Here is an 18,438-nt window from a genome sequence, read left to right as displayed (position 1 = left end):
GTGTGAACAGGTAAGTACACAGCCTCATTACAAATAGCTATGTAAAATGTGTACCTACAAGAAAAAGTACTTGATACGAAGAAAAAAAATTATATCTATGGGTTTTGAAATGAATATAAACTTGCCTCAAAGCTAATACTTTAATTTTCAAGAACCAAGTAGGGGGATTTAAAAAAAACTAGTCAGTAACAATGCAGCACCGAAAAGCAATAAAATCAAAATTAAGTTATAAATAATTTAAAGCTTGTCATGAAGATGTATTAATAATTCATCAGATAAATAATTTACTAAATAATCAAATAAATAAATAATGAAATACATAAATAAATCAGCAAATAAATAATTCTGCAAAATAACCTAAACAATAAGTCACTAAAACAAATGACAACCCTACAAAACTATAATGATTTTCTAAATTCTGACAGCTTTAAATAAACAAATGTATATAAAGTAGATCAATCTTTGTTAGATAAAAGATATTTTTCTGTGATATTGGTGAATTCCTGATTACACTCCAAAGGATACACTTTAAATTTCACAAGAACGGAGCAATCTTTGTAAATTAACAAGACTACTACTATATATCTTGCCCCTAAAATTCTATGTAAAACCTTTATGCAACTAATTTTTCATCAAATATATGTGGGCAGCCTTTTTATAACATTCTTAATTCACATTCTCTTTTCAGTGCAGTACTTACAATACTGCTGTAGCCCTCCTTGGTAGTTTTCTTACTATCTTCTCCTATCCTTCAGAAGTTTTGCTGCAGGGGAAAAACAAGCGGCATAACCTTAATTATTACAGATGGTATCTCATTCATTAGTGGATGACAACAATTTATTTGAAAGCACACAAAAAGCTGCTTTATAATTTCTACAAAGCAACTTAATGTGAAACAACCATTACTGTTTGCCGACTACCTAAAGTTTTTAGAAGTCTTTGGTGGAATGATTTCAAGCATACTGATGCCTGTTTGTTGTATTTAAACTGACATACAATCTGTGCAAACTGGCATTCATTCAGATATGAAGACAAAATGTGAGGAGGACAAAATGCTTGGCTGACTTCTAAATCCTATCCTCAAAGCTTATAGTCCTTGGAAAAATACAGGGATTACTAAATGTCTACTTTGAGATAGTCATATTAGTCTGTTGCAGCAAATACAATAAAGAACCTTGTGGCACCTTAAAGACTAAGGGCGCAATCTTATCAAGATAGGCGGCCGCCTCCAAACTCGGAGGCTGCATATCCAAAGCAAGGCAGGAGAGGCATGGAGGGGATCGTTCCCTCTGCGCCTCTCCTGCCCTGCTGTTTTCTGGCTGTCTAGCTGCGGGGGGGGGCCGACTGGGAGAGGACGCTGCTGTACAACACATAGGATGTGTCGTACACACAGCTCCGCTCTCCCTGCCCTGGAACACCCCCAGCCACACCCCTTTTCAGCCATTCTGCACTCCTCTTCCGAGCATGGAGGACGGGGCTGTTTCGCACTGCCTCCAAGGCAGTGCGGACATGGGGGAAGTCAGTTTTCCAGGAACCGACCTCAGAACGTGAGCTCCGAGGTCAGTTCCTGGAAAACAGCATATCCTATGGCCCTCTAGACAGTGTCTAGTGGCCATAGGATTGCTCCATAAAACATGTTTAATGGCATAAGCTTTCATGGAGTAGAGTCCACTTCATCCAACAGGATGTTTCTATTATCTGAGAGCACTCACCATGTAAAATTAGAACAATGCAACCCATAATCTTCAACAGTGGCATCATCCAGGACCAACAGTGGAATGTTACAAATCAAGTTCAATTTACTTATTTTAATATGCTATATTTCTGCTCCAAAGCATTATACCCCCCAAACGTCAAGGACTATAGAAGATACACCCTTTAGCTGGGTAGCATATACCAATTATGGTGTGAAGAATTCTTATTTCCCATTACTGACACCCACTGTACTCTAAAAGAGTTAAAGTACAATTGTTAAAAACAAGATAATGCATGCCACTATGTAAGCCATAGTAAGCTCCAATTTCTGGTAAAAAGCAAGCCACAAGCAAGATTTGTAGACTTTCAAGGTGCATAACTATTACAGTAACTGGGGTTCTTTCCATGGGTCACACATGTTCTTGTTAGGGGTTTGTGATAAAGAGACAATAATACATAAAATTGTTTATATTTATTCTAGCTCAACATCTTCCCTTCAATACATTTCCAAATCTCAATGAGGAAATAGTGGAAGTGGCAGGTGTTTTATTGTATGGTCACTCAAAAGAGTATATTGAACTAAATATGATGCTGATCAGTGATCATTTTACACTGTCATATTCTTATTTCTGTTTGCTTTTGAAAGGACCTTTCTTCTAGCTAAATATAGTAATTATGAGAAACACACCTTCTTTATTAGATACATGGAACTATGGAGCTGTAGAGTATTTTAGGGAATTAAAAAAGGATAATTCTCTAATAGCCTAAATACAACTTCTTCTAAAACTAAAATGGTACTTCAGTACACTTACCCTTCAAACTAAAATGTAGCATTCTCTATATGAAAGACTTCAGAGGATTATTAGGAGATTCATATAGTGGACTTTCTTATGAATGGCTTGCACTCTTTGAAGAAGGGTAGAAAACAGCACCCATTAAGATGTACTGACGTAGCCTTCAAATTGTTACCATAAGGTAACAACTGATTTTAACTAGCACTAGCCTTAAGAAAATAAAACAGTAAAGATACCTACTAAAATGCAAACATTATACAGAACATTAACAGGAATGATCATTCCTTGGAAATCTAACTGAAAATAAAATAATACTACTTTATAAAATAATTGTATAATTAGAAGTAGAACTGAGTTTTCAGAAGTCTGTTATCTTCCTAATGAAAAAGGGTGATCCTAAAATATCTGTTTGTTTGTTTATTTGTTTATTTATTTCATTTCTATACCGCCCAATAGCTGAAGCTCTCTTCGGTATGTTCTGTTCGGTATGTTCTGTTCCATACCATGCAACATATTCTAAGCAGGAGCTACATTATGCTCTAACAAATATTCGTAATCACATAGTATACCCTCCTGACTCAACATAGAAAGACAGTGTGGTGTAATGACTAGAATGTTGGACTAGAATGACTAGAATGTTGGGAGATCTGGGTTCTAGTCCCCACTCGGCCATGGAAGCTCACTGGGTGATTTTGGACCAGTCACAGACTCTCACCCCAACCTACCTCACAGGGATGTTGTTGTGAGGATAAAATGGAGAGGAGGAGGATTAGGTATGCTGCCTTGGGTTTCTTAGGAGGAAAAAAGCTGAGATAGAAATGTAATAAATAAATACATACATACATAAACATAGGGGATTTCCTGCTAGAATGCTTCCCGTGTAAAACTTGTGTATCTAGCAGACTAAGCCAAGCCAAGACTAGGAAGAATAGGCTAGAAACTTTTGGACATCCTACCTTTCCACAGATATGAAGCATTCTAACATGTCGGGAAACATTCTAACATGCAACCACTACCTTCAGTTTAGTAGTATAGTGTAGAAAGGGTAAAAATATGGTACCTACATTTTCACCCCAGTGGAAAGTAGTGGGCCTAAAACTGTTCCATTTGCTAACATAAATTCGGGGAAGAAATTAATGGGCAGTTTGTCAGGGGTTTCTGATAAACTAAATGAGTTTACAAACAAAGAGTACAGAAGTCTAAATAAAGTGAAACTGGACGAAGGGGTTCAGGGCGCAACATTTTATTTCAAGAGATGGCAATTCTACTTGAGAGGCAAAACAAAAAGCAACTGAAATTGTATACATATATTTACAAAGCTGGAAGGAAGGCAAAAGTTTATTTACAGTGGGGGTATGAAAGACAACGGAGTTTTTTTTAATGCACAAGGCTACATTCCTATACCCGATGATCTGGAAGTAAACCCCTTTGAATTTAACAGGACTAACTTCTTAGTAGACATGTATAGGACTGTACTATGAGAGTTACACAAGTAACTTAACATGTAACATCTTGTTGTTGCTACTGGACCAGTAGCATTAAGGGGAAATAACAGGAGGACATCTGAGATGTTCCAAGGGGTAAATGATAACAACTGAACTTTAAAAAGTCATTTCAGAATTGTACAGAGGGGTACTCAAGTTATTTCAGTAGCTTTTCTCATTTACTTTCACTTTATTAACTAAAAAGTGATCAAATAGTGAAACTCTGCATAGCAAACTTCAACCATTTTCCTTATAAGCTATTAAATAAAAGAGTTTTCCAGAACAAAAAACAATGATGCAAAGGTGATACTCCATGAATACACGATCACCTTTTTTCAGGAACACCATCTGGCTCTAGAAATGTTTTACTGTACGGAGATACTGTTTTAAAACTGTTCATATATTACTGTAAAATGCAAAAAAATGTGTCAATGCTACTACAGTTCTTATCCTACTGACAGTACATCTACTTTAAATGGGGTTTTGTTTATTTGTTGCTTATAGCAGAATTAATGACACTAGAATTAGCTTACCCTTCTTGAAGCATTATATGAGATTATTCCTTGGTCTCTTCCTCTTTGATTTAGTACACCTTTTAAGATTATTTATTAATGTTTGGATATCTCATCCATCATCCATTATTATTGGTGTCGTAAATTAGAGGAATGGAACAAAGCACTGGACTACTCACTTTTTCCATATTCATCAATAAAACAATCGCCTCCTCTGGCACATAGTGAAAGAAATAAGTTGGTTTTAGCTGTCACAGTGAAAGAACTATCTCCACATAAACAACTTCTATAGATAATTTCTGAAACCTGGCACAATCAAACCAAGGGCCCCGCTGCCCTCCTCCATCACAGGGCAGGGAAAATCTGTGACTGAACAAGCAGAAGGAATGCAGCGGGGAAGAAACAGCAGATTTTGGCTGCACACAAATTGAGATAATGGGGGAAACTGGGAAGGGAAAGATACATATTCAGGCTGACATGGGCATTGGAAAATCAGGCATGAACAAGGGGTTCAGGGCACAAGAGGTCTGCCAACGTTTTTATTTCAAGAAATGGCAATTCTATCTGCGAGGCAAAACAGAATTACATTACTTTCAAAGTATTATGTCAAGTTCCTCTATAACACTGCAAAATTCCCTCTTCTTTTTTCAATACTATTTTTGTATTAAGAATAGAACTCTTTTCAAATTACAAACAAGAGCGTAACAATGCAATCCTATACATGCCTACTCAGAAGTCAGCCCCACTGAGTTCAACAGACTTACTCCCAGGTAAGTTATACAAAGTTGCAGCCTAAAGGAATTTGGCATAATATTGCAATACTTTATTCTGTTCTTAGTCTAATCATAAAGAGACAAATTTCCAAAGCAGAGACAAATACATCTAGCTACTTTAACTCAGGCTATCCCATCTCTGACCTATAATAATGTATCATTTTCCTATAGTTATTTATTTATTTATCTATCGTATTTCTGGATCACACCTCCACTCAATGAGTGCTCAAGGCAATTAACAATAACATCATAAAAACAAAAAAATACAATTCCAAAGAGGAGTAAAACTAAAGTGGTAAAACACATACATGGCAATAGAAGAGGACAATCTTCTAAAATCAAACAGCGGCATTAATCACTAAGTGCTTGATGGAACAGTATAGTTTTACCAGCTGTCTAAAGGCCAGTTATGAGGGAGCCAACCTAACCTCTCTGGGAAGTTTCACAACCAGGGTCCTGCTACACAAAAAGCCCTGTCTTAGGTCTCCACTGAGCAAACCTATCTAGGAGGTAGGACATGTAACAGGGCCTCAGAAGATGAACTTCAGCTATGGGAGGAGGCAATCTCATCCTTTAATTCTGCCTGGTAGACAAGCTTAAAGTTGAAAGATGTGTGTTTGTAGGAAAACAATTGTGGTTAGGGCTAGAGATGTGAAGACCCAGAAAAGAACATGTCTACTCATTTATTTTTTTTTACCGAGAACTGTTTTTGTTTTTTTCCAAAAAAATGGGTAAAACTGAATAGCTTTGGATTATGAAATATTTTCTTTTAGAATTGAAGACAAAGTATTTATATATTGTTACCCAGCCTTTACTCCCCCCAAAATGATTTCTAAAAGCTATGTAATAAAAACACTTTTATACAAAGACTAGAGATGTAAAATGTCTGGAAATAATGAAACCATGGGAAAAATATTTTTTTAATCTTCTCTGTAAGAGTCCCAGCATTCTTTCATTCCTTATTAAAACTACTGATCTAAAGTATATTTTACTGATAGACATCTATAGTCAGTTTCCTAACATGTGAGTAGAGTCATCATTGTGCATTCTTGACAGCTTGGGTTTTGTTCTATAGAGTCCTGTGTTTCTGATGCTGTAGCGCTCATTTAATGTAGTTCTAATCTATTCAGACAATAATTACAAATTTAGTGAGTTTACTTTTAAAAGTTTTAAAATATAAAATGATAATTTTATGAGCAAACTAAATCATACATGAAATAACTTTAGGAACAGAAAGGCTGCTTAATGTTCCTAAAGCCTGGTACCTGGCACCCTCCAGATGTTTTGGACTATAGGTCAGCATTCCTGACCATTGGCCATGCAGATTGAGGCTGATGGGAGCTGAAGTCTAAAATATCTGGAGGGCACCAGGTTGAGGAAGGCTGCCTTAAAGCAACAAAGTGACTTTAGATCTGTAAAGAGTGCTAATAAAAATAATTACTGCTTATTTTTCATTTTTTCCAAAAAATTCCAAAAAAACCCAGAAAAAAAATGTGGTTTTTTTTCATGGCCTCAAAATTTCCAGAAATTTTACATCTCTAGTTAGGATCCAGTCAATATTGAGGACCATCTCCATAATATATCATGATCCACCCATTTACATTTAATTTGTGTATTTTCCCCTAGAGAAACTGTTACTCAAGGCTAAAATCCTTCTACTTCTTAACTATCAGTTATCCCCCTATCCTGTCAATTTTCACCCCCATCCCACCTGCCTCTCTTGTCCTGTGCTCTGCAGGAATGAGAGAAGGCCAAAATAGCTGCCTGAAGCACAGTTCTCCTGGATACAAGAAGTGTTCTCCCAGCCCTTCTAACGGCTGTGTCCACAGCAACGATTTTTTTTCCTGGGAGAAGAGGAAAACTATCTCCAGATATCAGTAGGAATAGTGCAGGGGAAGTTGATTTATATATCTGATTGTCCTACAACAAAATTCAAAGTGGACACCATCTAAGGAAGCTAGATATAATTTAGTCTGGAAATAAAATCTCACCCTGGCTCTACAGACAGGACTCCTCTCCAGGTCTGGAACTGAAAACATTAAATGAGGCAAGCAACGAAAAAACAGAGAGCGAAAAGGGGAGATTAATTTCACTAACCAGCCAAATCTATTAAGAAGTGAGAAAAGCAAAGGAAATCCTGGGCTAGGCAGGGACTGGGCTGTTCAGTCAGGCTGCTTCTCCAAATCATAGGAAACTGGCATGATGAGTAATGGTACCAGATTTTGCTTTACCTCTTTCCCTCCTTCTCCCAGCAGCTCTGTTCTCTGAGAAGCACAATACTGCCACTATTAAAGTTGATGAGCAAGACAAAAAGAAACCCTAGCTCTGGACAAGTCAGACCTCTATCCTTCTCTATGGCAAACGGACTAATATTGTCCCTATCTTTAAAAAGGGTAAAAGGGACGAATCTGGGAACTACAGACCAGTCAGTCTTACATCACTCCCTGGGAAAATTCTGGAGCAGATCATAAAGCAATCCATCTGGAAGCACCTTGAAAACAAGGCAGTGATTACTTGAAGCCAACATGGATTTGTCAAGAACAAGTCCTGCCAGATGAATCTGATCTCATTTTTTGATCAAGTGACCTCCCTTGTGGACCGTGGGAATGCTGTAGACATCATATACCTCGACTTCAGCAAAGCTTTCGACAAAGTGCCCCATGATCTCCTGATGCGCAAACTAGCTCAAAGTGGGTTAGATGAAACAACGATCCGGTGGATCCACAGTTGGCTACAGATTCGGACTCAAAGAGTGCTTATCAATGGGACCTTTTCAAACTGGGGAGAGGTAACAAGTGGGGTAACGCTAGGGATGTACGAAAGTCACTTACCTTTTCGAAGGGTGACATTCGTGGTGGGGGGGAGGCGCTCCCCCCCTCCCCCCCGAATCCTGGCCGGCCGGCTCCGCTCTGCAGCGATTCTCCGCAGGGACATCCGGCCGCTGGCTAGCAGGGACGCTAGCAGGCGCCATAGCCGCCGCCGTTTGCGTCCCTGCAGTCAGCTGTGATAGGCTATGTAAATGTTTACGTAGCCTATCACGGCTGATTTAAAAGAAAAAACAACAACGCGTGTACGCAGATGGCGGTGCCCATGGGCGCTGCCATTTGCGTTCCTTATTTTGGCACGTCTTAGTCTATGTAAACATTTACGTAGACTAAGACGGCGAAAATAAGGGGAACGCAAATAGCGTAGACGCTACGCTATTTGCGTTCCCCTTATTTTCGTCGTAGTCTACGTAAATGTTTACATAGACTAGACGTGCCAAAATAAGGAACGCAAATGGCGGCGCCCATGGGCGCCGCCATTTGCGTACGCGCGGGTTTTTTTGTTTTTTTTAACTCAGCCGTGATAGGCTACGTAAACATTTACGTAGCCTATCACGGCTGACTGCAGGGATGCAAACGGCGGCGGCTACGGCCACCGTCATTTGCAGTCCCGGCTGGCCAGGATTCGCGGCAGGAGGGACAGGGCGCCTCCCCCCCCAGCCAGAATTTCGGGAGGGAGGGACGGGGCGCCTCCCCCCCCAGCCAGAATTTTGGGGGGAGGACCGGAGCGCCTCCCCCCCACCGCGAATCAGATTTCGTCACAGGTAAGTGACTTTCATACATCCCTAGCTCCAACTCACCCACAGAAATGAAAATATGTTTACATCTGGTCAAAGTGCTTAGGTAATTAACACTAACAGAAAGGCAAAGAATGTCCATCCATCTGGAATTAATCTCTGCAATCATTCCAATTTCCTTAGGGCACAATCCTAAGTAGATAGGCGGCTGCCTCCAAACTCGAAGGCGACAGCCTATCCAAAGCAAGGCAGGAGAGGCATGGGGGGATCGTTCGTGCCTCTCCAGCCTTGCTCCTTTTCACTAGACAGCCATTTTTGGCTGTCTAGCAGTAGGGGGGGCTGGCCAGGAGAGGAAGCTGATGTAAGACACATAGGATGTGTTGTACACGCAGCTCCGCTCTCCCCACCCCACAACACCCCCCCAGAACGCCCCTTTTTCAGTCATTCTGCACTCATCTTCCGAGTGAGGAGGATGGGGCTTCTCTGTGCTGCCTCGGAGGCAGCACGGACGAAGTGGGAGGTCGGATTTCCAGGAACCGACCTCAGAGCACAGGCTCCGAGGTCAGTTCCTGGAATAGAGCATATCCTATGGCCTGCTAGACGGAGTCTAGCAGCCATAGGATTGCTCTCTTAGTGACATATTTCACTAGTCTCCAGTTGCTCCTACAAAGTTTATGCTCTCATCCACATTCAAAACCTTAAGCCGGTTTAGACAGAAAAAAGTCTTGCAACTCCCAGCACTCCCCAATGATGAGAGGATTAGGATTTATTTCTGTCTGAACAGGCATATGAACGCCCCATAATTAATTGTCCCAAACATTAAGTCTTTGATTTTACCCTTAAGGGTGCAATCCTATCGGGATTCCCGTCAGCCGCCGAACTCAGATGCTGATGGGAATCCTATGCAGAATGGGAGGAGTGGTGCAGCTGATCTTCACCTCCACATTCCCCTCACTCTGCAATTTAGCTAGATGGGTGTTTTCGCCCATCTAGCTAAGGTGTTGGGGAGGAGGAGGGAAGAGGCTGAGGAGGCCTCTGGATATGATGTAAGCCGGCCTCCCCAGTCACCTCCCCACTCACCTGCACGCCCCCTTTCCCTCATCTCCAAGCTCATGTTTGCAAGCTCAGAGAAGCAGCTAGTGCAGTTCTCTCTGCACTGGTTGTGAGGGGGAAGAGACAGGGACCTCAGATCCTGGGTCCGATGTTGGAGCACTGTCCTTTGAACAGGAATCCAAAATATCTTAGGGCCCTCCCAACACTGCCTAGGAGTCACAGGATTGCTCTCTTAAAGGCTATTTCTAACATTACTTCTGTCCCATGAAAGCTGCTCGATGATAGCTCCCCACAGCATAAAGCTTCAAAGCAGTTAACCATATGGATTGCCCCAATCACATGGAGAATCACCAGGCCAGCCCAAGCTGTTCCTATGAATGGGTAGCATAGGCTAAACAAGATTGGGTGGTCTCTCTGAGGAGCAACAACGATACGTTACAACTGCCATGGGGAGTCACCATGGTCATAGAAGTTCTAACATAAGAATCAGCCTTAAAAAGCACACACACACAATGCATTAAAATTTAAGCAAGCTTTTTTGAAATACCTTAACTTTAACATCTCCTAAAAAGATTTTATCATATTAGAGACTTATCATAGAATCATAGAATAGTAGGTCTGGAAGGGGCCTACAAGGCCATCAAGTCCAACCCCCTGCTCAGTGCAGGAATCCAAGTCAGAGCATTCCTGGCAGATGGCTGTCCAGCCTTGTCTTGAATGCCTCCAGTGTGGGAGAGCCCACCATCTCCCTAGGTAATTGGTTCCATTGTTGTATTGCTCTAACAGTCACGAAGTTTTTCCTGATGTTCAGCCAGAATCTGGCTTTCTGTAACTTGAGCCCATTATTCCGTGTCCTGCACTCTGGCATGATCAAGAAGAGATCCTGGCCTTCCTCTCTGTGACAACCTTTCAAGTACTTGAAGAGCGTTATCATCTCACCCCTCAGTCTTCTCATCTCAAGGCTAAACATGCCCAGTTCTTTCAGTTTCTCTTCAAAAGGCTTTGTTTCCAGTGAACAAAGGGAAGTTTTCCAAAGGGAAGTCAAGTTTCCACTTGACATCAAAGTGCCATGTCATACTAATTGTGATATATAATATACAGTCTCTCCTGTCCATGCCCCCCAGTACATTTATATTGATTGCAGTGACAGTGATTTGTTAATTTTGAGTCCTATTTAAATGGAAACTTTCTACTGCTGAAGTCAGCAGCTATGCCATTCATGCTTCTAAGACTATGAAAACACACCAATTTTCTTTCCTGGAACGAATATCAAGCAGTCTGAAACACATGACTGCAATATTTGACTTCATGAAATAAGTGCTTACTCAGCAAGCATCCAGAAGGTAATGCATTACTCTACTTAAATATACTAGCACTTTATTATCCATTTTACACAAGAATCCATAACAGTAACAAGTATATTGTTTGACACACAGTGAAAACTTATGAGTAACCCACATATATTCTGTCTGACCCCTGTCAGATCAATTAATAATTTCTTTAACAGTGACAAAGTATCATGAGAAACACAAAACAAAGCAACATAGAATGAAGCATTCTGATACTGAAAATAGTGTCTGACAAAACAAAGAACGTAGGTGCAGTGAAAAAATGAACAACATCTATCCATAAAGAAATAAACTACGGACAGCCTATTTTCTTTTCTCTCTGGACACTTTTATTTTGATCATACTATCAGATGTCAGACATAACAGCTGATTCTATGAACATCACGCTGATGTCAAAAATACGGCATTGCTTCTTTGATTTGTATCTTAATCTCTGTTCCCTAAGAAAGAGCAGAAAATTTCATGCACACTATATTTCTTATAAATTGTGTGTGTATTTGTGTTAACACAAACACATATCTACACACACACGCATACACAAAAAATGTGTTTTTATGCATATGTGCGTGCACACACACAGTTTGTAGTGTTCAAAGCACACATACACAATATCTAGTGTTCCCAATAAAATCTATCTTGTCATATCCCAGCAAGAACTGCTTATGTCATGTGATAAAACCTTACCCATGCAACAGATTCCTTTCTGAGTAATAGCTATGCTTTAGACATGATACATTTTACATACCTTAAAACAAAGATCTAAGGAAAGCTCTTACATGTCATTATCAAGGTGTATTTCTCCATCTCGGTATTGCATAGGAGTATTCGCTCCACCGTAGTCTCAAAATACTGTTATCACTACAATTAATACTCTTTCCCCCATTTTATTGGAAGCCTTAATCCGACCACAGTTTGTTCTCCCTTCACAGTTGTACAATCTTGCCTGTGGATTACATCTTTGAATTTAAAAAAATACACTTGAGTAACTTCTAAGATTTTTTTAAAAATACACCACTTTTCTTATGTAAAAAAAGGAAGATTTTATTCTTTTCTTAATCAACAGCAGTTTTAAAAATATCATATTGCATGTTTTCCCAGCCAACCATTGCTTGTTCTTATGAGGACCAGCCTTTTAAATGTCCTATCTATAACTAGAGATTGATTTCAACTATTACCCTTCTGCTGCACAAATTGTACCCAGATCTAATTACATCATTCTTTCCTATCTGTACATCTATTTGCAAAGTCAAAGTCAGCTTTGGATAAGCATTTAGAGCACATGCTTTCATTGTAGACTGACAAGTATGATAGCAAATTAATGCACAAAATACATAGATTTGCAGAAAAATACGTTTTCCTTATTTACTAAAAACAGCCGATAAACCTGACCCCCCTTCCCCACGAATGAATTAAACAAAAGCTAGAACCTTTGAAACCTCCACAGTTATTGGCTGTAAGACCTCAGTTGATTTTAAGTTAATGCTCCCTATCAATTGGGACAACACAGATTTTCAATCATGCTTTATTCTTTTTTCACAGTACTCACACATCTCACTCATACATACACACACACACACACACACACACCCCGATCACGTGCAGCTGTAGCATTTGATCAAGACTTTGACAGTGTCTCTTATTTGCTTCTCTTCAACTCTATAGAGCCCTACCTGTCTATAGGTCTTGCATGCTGATAGTTTTGTTCAACTGGAATGTTCCTAAAGATTTTGTTACATCTCAGAAGCTGAGCCAGTGCATTAATTTTCAGTCAACCAAAGGCACGATCTCTGTTGTGATGCAAGAACCATGGCAAATGTCCCATCTACCCCTCTTCTATTGTTCCTTAGTCTTAATGGCCATTTTAGAGGCTTGGAAATAGGCAAGTCACAAATATTCAATACTTTGGATAACTTCATCTACAATCACCCTCCCATTTAGCAGGAATGTTTTGATATGCTTATTCCTCTTCCACCAACACACAGAATAGTAAGGGTCCAACATTTTCTACTCAAAGACACTTTCCTGCCTTCCTTTCTTATTCAATATCATTAGGAGATATCAGCATATGTTGATTTATATTGTCAATTTAGCTGGCAATAGGAGAATCTGTATGATTACCACACTTCCTTGAGAAATATGAAAGAACACACATTTTTGCATAACAAATCCAAGTTGATAATAAAGCAAGTGGGGAAAAAAAGACTTGGAGGAGCATATTGCTAGAAAAAAACCCAATTATTTTATCAAAAGCAGGAAAACCGCTAGGGAGATAGTTGAACCACTAGAAGCAAAGGAATGAAAGCGTCACTGAAGGATAATAGTGAGAGAAACAGAATGAATTATTTGTGTTGGTCTTCACGGTAGAAGATATTGGACAACAGATACATAGAGCTGAACTGCTATTTTTCTGGGTGGAGTCCGAAGAATTAAGGGCACAATCCTATTCAGATAGGAGGCCGCCTCCGAACTCGGAGGCAACTGCCTATCCAATGCAGGGCAGGAGAAGCATGGAGGGGATCATTCCCTCCGCGCTTCTCCTGCCCTGCATTTTCGGCTAGACAGCCGATTGCAGCTATCTAGCCGCGGGAGGGCTGAGTGTGGGAGGAGGCTGCTATACGACACACTGGATGTGTCGTACAGGCATTTCTGCCCTCCCTGCCTCAGAACACCCCCCCCAGAATGCCCCTTTTCAGCCGCTCCATGCTCCTCGTGCGAGCGTAGAGGATGGGGTTGTTCCGCACTGCCTCAGCGGCAGCACTGAAGTCAGGGGAGGTCAGTTCTCCAGGAACCGACCTCGGAGCGCAGGCTCTGAGGTCAATTCCCAGAAAACCAGATATCCTATGGCCGACTAGCCTCTGTCTAGCAGCCATAGGATTGCTCCCTAAGTCACATAGAGTGATGAGAGATGATTCTAGGGAAAACTTATAAATTAGAAATTGTCACCAGGCCAGATGGTATATACCCAAGAGTTTTTACAAAATTCAAATCTGAAATTATTGCTCTTCTAACAAACTATAAAACTTATTATTAAAATTGGCTTCTTTCCTGGATGACTGAAAGGTAGACAATGTAACACCAATCTTTAAAAAGGGATCTGGGAGAGAACCAGGAAGTTATAAGCCTCATAACCTAACATCCATCTTGGGTAAGTTAATGGAAAGCATTATTAAAGCAAGAATTGTTAAACGTATTAGGGAGGCGCTGTGGCTCAGCGGTAGAGCACCTGCTTTGCATGCAGAAGGTCCCAGGTTCAATACCTGGCATCTCTAGGTAGAGCTGGAAAAACTCCTGCCTGAAACCCTGGGGAGCTGCTGCCAGTCAGTGTCACCAATACTGGGCTAGATGGATCAATGGTCTGATTCAGTGAAAGGCAGCTTTCTATGTTCCTTTATTAAAGAGCAGGCCTTACTGAAAAAGAATCAAAGGAGCTCAGTGACCAAGCACATGCCTTACACTCAGAAGATCCTAGGATCCATCACTGGCATTTCCAGTTAAAAGGATCAGGTAGCAGACGATAGGAAACACACCTGCTTGAGACTCTGGAGAGCCACTGACAGACAAGAGTAGACAATATTGGGCTGCAGTCTGAGTTTGTTCCTATGGTTTGCATCACTTTTAGTATTATTTGAGAGTGTTAAGAAACATGGAGATAGACATGATTTAATAATCATTACATACTTGGACTTCAAAAAGCTTCTGAGAAATTTCCTCACCTGAATAAGTTTGGAACGATAATGGTTTTTCTTATAGATCAGTAACTGATAAAAGAATAGACCCAGAAGCTAGCAATAAAGAGAGTTTTCAAAATGGAGAGACTATCTATACCAAGATTATTCATATAGTATTTGGAGCCAGAACCAGGCAGTAAGATATCCCATTTATGGATGGCACCAAATTATTCAAGATGGTGAAAAGCCATGCGAAATGTGAAGAGTTCCAAAATGAACTCTTCAGTCTGGGTGACTGGCTAACAAAACAGTAAATGAGATTCAATGTAAGAAAATATAAAGTTCTGCCCATTGGGCCAAAAAATCCTGACCTCACATATAAACTGATGGGGTATTTACAAAAAACATAGACATTCTAAGAAACAAAACTGAATAATCCTCCGAATTTCTAGGCATCAGCATGAGATGTATATATTTATAACATTTTCTTGCTCTGCTAAGGAAGGATGAGCTACAAGGCTCCCAAAATCTTTCCTATGGCACTGTGTTACATCACAGAAAAACAAACATAATGTTTGGATACATGATGGATGGATATTATGGTTTATGTTTCTTGTTGTTTTTTTAAATTTTGATGTTTATATAATTTTAATATTATTGATGATTTAATTATATTTTTAACTTTTGTATATTTATAGGTTTTAACTGCATAAGTTTTTAATGTTGTAAAGCCGCCTCGAGTCCCAGTATTGGGGAAAAGGCAGGATAGAAATATAATAATAACAACAATAACAACATAAGGTAGGAAATAATTGATCTCTTACACTGAATGCCATCAATATTGTCAGAAGTTTCCATGCCTATAGGAAGAATGGCGCTTGGAATATCACTTCATGAACATGGGCACAAATAGACACACATTCATGTTCTGAAACGTTTGTACATGAGGTTTTCTCTGAGCACAATCCACATATGATTGAACAACAATCCACAAATACTCTTGCCACTAGTCTCAATGACTGCCCCTCCCTGCTCTCATGACTATTCCTTCCATCCTGTCTGACTTAAGTGAATGCGCTGCTAATATGTCTTCAGGCAGGCTTTAAAGTTTGTTTTGATGATTAGCACAAATTCTAAAGGAAGAAGCTAGGAAGCTAGGCCAGTCACTCTGAAAGAGCATTTGGAGGACCAATTCACTTTTACTAATCGGGTTCTATACTAAAAATAGAAGGGGGGGAGGCATGAAGACTACTTTTGATTTTCTTCTTTTATGATCTGCAAATCACAGCAAATACTTCCAATTCTAATGTTTCCAATTGTTAGTCTGAACTGTAAGAGACTAAGGGAGTAATCCAGGGCGGGAGGAGTGGTGAGGAGCAGATCTTCTCCTCACTCCCCCACTCCCCCAACCCAGCTTTCAAAGCTAGACAGCTGATTTAGGCTGTCTAGACGTGGTACCTCGGAGCGTGGCAAGCTGCAGCCAGACTACACATAGGATATGTCGTACCAGCATTTCTGACTTCCCTGCCCTGACATGCCCCCAGGAACGCTTTGTTTTTGCCGCTCCGCGCTCTGCTTCCGAGCGCAGAGTGTGGGGCCGTTCCGTGCTGCCTACGAGGTGACACGGGAGGGAGTGGAGGCTGGTTCTCAGGGAACCAACCTCGGAGCGTGGGCTCCAAGGTCGTTTCCTGGAAACCAACCTATCCTATGGCCATCCAGCAGCTGACTAGCGGCCATAGGATTGCGCCCTAAATGTCAAAAAAATGAACAAACATTTAAGAGTGAATGAGAGAATGGTGCAGAGCAGGACTGTATATTTCTGCTCCTTTCTTTGATGAAGCTCCTAGCTCTGTCTAGCAGTTTAAAACTTTAGAAGATCAGAGAAAACATTTTGAAACTAGCTCACTACATTGGCTCTGCTGAGAAATCAGCTTAGTCTGGCTCCTTCTTCCTTCTACTTTTGTGAAACAGTAATTATTCCATCAAGTTACAACAGAGGGAGAAGTTAGGACTACAGTGTCACTGGCTCCACTGAGAGACCAGCTCCATTTGGTTCACTGAATTGTAGCCATTCAAGCTGGTTATTATAAGAACTTTGCAATTCTAACAACCGGTGCCTAAGTTTGCTTTTTTCTCTTCCCTCCCTGTCCCCCTTTCATTTTCTGTTGTCTTCATTATCGTTCTTATGGAGACATTTCAGAGCGGGATAAATATTCTTAAAACAAATAAATGACTAAGTAAATAAACAAGACCATTTAGTTTGCCAGAAGAAATGCTACAGCTGGGCAAGAAAGCCTTATTTGTGAAACACGTGCTCAGTGTTTTACAGCCTGACCTTCTGCATGCTTATTCAGATGTATGTACAACTGACACCAATGGAGATTACTGGCATGAAATGTGCATAGGACTGCAGTCTTGGCTTGTAAAACATTAGTTAGGAAGTGTTTGGTTTCTTCCTCTCTTCTAAAAGAAAGATCTTTACTCTTTTGGGGGCCATTTTGAGATCCCTATTGGGAAGGATCTTAAATGCCCAAAATCCAGTTTCATCCTGAATAAGAAATAAACTTCAGAGTACAGCTTTTCCAAAACCCGTGATTAGAGATTTTTAGTGACTTGTTATGAAAAACAATATCTGAAAAGTAGGCTCGTGCCACCAAAAATTTCTTAATCCTTAAGGTACCACAGGATTCCCACTTATTGGAAGACTTTTCATTCTTCCTTCACTTTTGTAATAAAATGTATCAAACAGAGGATTGAAATAGGCATCTTAGGGCACAATCCTATGCATGTGTAGACAGACAAAAGTCCTACAACTCCCACCATGCCCCAGCCAGCATGGCTGTCTGGAGGGATACTGGGAGCTGTAGGACTTTTTCCGACTAAATGTGCATATGACTGTGCCTTTACTAAGCCAAAACCATACTTTCCCCCATTTTTGGTTTTGCTCCAGAAAAACATAAATATTGCATAATATTTGAACAGTATCTGTGAACACACACACACACACTTATATGCAAAAGCGGAAAAGATCAGGAAAAACAGTCAAAAGCCACGGAATGAATCACAAAGTTTTAAAAGGAGCATTTCATGTATTGGTGGACTTATGTAGACCCTGAGTTATTAATGCATAACTTGTTTCATTCTGACGAAGGGCATAATCGTATGCAGGTTTAGACAGAAAAAAATCCTACAACTCCCAGCTATGGTGGTTGAGGAATGCTAGGAGTTGTAGGCCTTTTTCCTGTCCAATGCATAGGATTGCTCCTTAAACTGATTAAATCTGTTTTGAAAAGGCATATGACATAATGTTATTGCAGTATCATGCTGGGACCTTACTTGACAGCTGGCTAGTAAAAAAAAAAGTTGACTAATAAGACCAACCAGAATTTGTGGGCCCCCATGTTTATAATTTTGTGATCAGAATTGGAGAACGCCTTGTAAGCCATCAAGTCCAGCCTCTTGCTCAGTAAAGAAAATGCCAAGCTAGAGGCTGGCATCTCCAACAGAAGGCCCTCCAGCCTCTGTTTGAAGACCTCCAGCAAAGAATA

General features: G+C 40.3%; 1 protein-coding gene across 21 annotated transcripts in view; it reads right to left on the bottom strand.

The window, feature by feature from the left end:
- Positions 1 to 18,438, bottom strand: part of TBC1D5 (TBC1 domain family member 5) — a 412,711-nt gene that overhangs the window by 388,465 nt on the left and 5,808 nt on the right. For 16 of the 21 annotated variants that reach the window (XM_084858401.1, XM_084858405.1, XM_084858381.1 and 13 more), the window contains exon 2: positions 701 to 763. The exons of 4 other annotated variants lie outside the window; for them this stretch is intronic. The gene's annotated coding sequence lies outside the window, so the exon portion shown is untranslated. Of the gene's footprint in view, positions 1 to 700; positions 764 to 2,507; positions 7,807 to 18,438 lie in introns of those variants that run through there. One more of the 21 variants, XM_084858385.1, reaches the window with a different exon arrangement.

This window comes from Heloderma suspectum, chromosome 5 (genome assembly GCF_057233095.1).
Source record: "Heloderma suspectum isolate Gila_16-S chromosome 5, 16-S_ref, whole genome shotgun sequence".
NCBI classification, from domain to species: Eukaryota; Metazoa; Chordata; class Lepidosauria; order Squamata; family Helodermatidae; genus Heloderma; species Heloderma suspectum.
The sequence above is the reverse complement of the archived record's forward strand: the minus strand, read 5'-3'. Positions and strand labels throughout refer to the sequence as shown.